The following is a 2,058-nucleotide window of genomic DNA, read 5'->3' on the forward strand; positions in this document are numbered from 1 at the left end:
CAAATGTGTATTTTCCCGTTCAAAGCAGTCCTCTTGGAAGTCTACATATTTATTTTAGCTCTGCTGCTATGGCTCAAAATGGACATGGAAATCCTCTTTCAGAATTGCATCTTTTTCCTTTGAATGTAGTTCAAGTTTTAGATATAGCCAAAAATCATTTGAGGCCAAATCTGATAGCTAATGTGGTTTTGGTTTAAGAAGAGGACATCACGGGCTTCCCTGGTGGCGCAGTGGTTGAGAGTCTGCCTGCCAATGCAGGGGACACGGGTTCATGCCCCCGTCCAGGAAGATCCCACATGCCACAGAGCAGCTGGGCGCGTGAGCCATGGCCGCTGAGCCTGCACGTCCGGAGCCTGTGCTCTGCAACGGGAGAGGCCACAACAGTGAGAGGCCCGCGTACCGCAAAAAAAAAAAAAAGAGGATATCATTGGCTAATATTGAATATTAGGTTTTTGGACTAAATTTGGTTGGTTCAGAGTAAAATAAGTATTTTTTGAGTACCTACTATGTCCAGGCACTGTGCTAGGTGCTGGCCTCTAAGAGCTTATGTGAAGACATTTCTCGACCTGGAGTTCCTAAAATATTTTGATGAAGGATAGCATCAGTGAAATGAGGGTTCAGCATTGAAGGACATCACACTAAAATGTCTGAGCCCGTGTATATTTGTAAGAGTCTTACTACATTATAGTAACCTTGTATATAACTCACTAGAATGCACAACCAAATCAATTCATCAACAAAGTAAATGTTTTTGAGTGTGGGGCACTGTGGCAGGCAGCAGAAATATGAAAATGTAAACTCAAGGAGCTTAAAATCTAGTGGGAAACAGACATATTCATCTAACCATGAAAAAAATACAAATGATATAACAGAGATACAAACAGAAAGCCGTGGAGAAGAGGAGGGTGCTGTCTGTTCCTTTAGAGTCAAATAGCAATGTGGACTTCATTGGACTTTTATTTTTCATTTAATCTTAGATTTAATGCATATTTGCCATACACTTTGTTCTGCAAACTTCAAGAAGTTAGACCCGGGCTTCCCTGGTGGCGCAGTGGTTGAGAGTCCGCCTGCCGATGCAGGGGACACGGGTTCGTGCCCCGGTCTGGGAAGATCCCACATGCCACAGAGCGGCTGGGCCCGTGAGCCATGGCCGCTGAGCCTGCACGTCCGGAGCCTGTGCTCCGCAACGGGAGAGGCCACAACAGTGAGAGGCCCGCATACCGCAAAAAAAAAAAAGAAAAGAAAAGAAAAGCAAAAGAAGTCAGACCCGAGGTAAAGGTGCTCTGGTGCCCTAGTTGAGGAAGGGGCGGAACTAAGCCAATAATCTGGTTCACCACCTGGAGATGGAAAGTCCAGAGGCAGTGCCGGGGGCATGACTTTCAGTGGGCCCGAGTTCTTTGTGAGGTGCCGCTTTAGGGCTGCATACAATTTTATTTCTATTCAATTTGGATTTTAGAATATGAAGTGCCCTTTGAATATCTAGAGTTTAGTATTTTAGAGCTTAGGAAAAGAATACATACTGAGATCCTGGAGACCAGACGATGCCCTCAAGATGCCAATGTGTCTAATCTCTAAACAAAGCCAAAGGCAGAAGCTTTGATTGTGGAAATATGGAATTTTAAGTTACAAAATCCTACACACAAATTGGGCAATGTGATTGTCCTGCTATCAGCTCCGCTCTACAGAGCCAGAGTCTGTAAATTTAAGAAACGCGTTAGTTAGCCCCACCTCACCACTGGAGTAATTACATTGAGGCAGGACCAAGGTGGAGGCTAGACCAACCCTGAAGAGTTTCACTCATTTCCAAGGGACTAACCTGAGTACACAAGTTCACCCAGCTGGTAACAGGGATGGAACTCAAGCCCAGCCCAAATTTATCTTGGTAAAAATTCTGTTCTGTATGACATAAACAACTCGTCCCCAAGAGATTCAGAACCCTGAATAAAGAGGAAGAAGTATATAGGCCGTTGGCCCTACTGTGGGTTGCTGTGGTTCAAGGCAACATGTATCTAGCACATACACAACATAGGGACAAGGAAACATTTAGTAAGGGTAAGG

This window comes from Monodon monoceros, unplaced genomic scaffold, assembly GCF_005190385.1.
Source record: "Monodon monoceros isolate NGI ecotype Baffin Bay Population unplaced genomic scaffold, NGI_Narwhal_1 Super_Scaffold_18, whole genome shotgun sequence".
NCBI lineage: Eukaryota > Metazoa > Chordata > Mammalia > Artiodactyla > Monodontidae > Monodon > Monodon monoceros.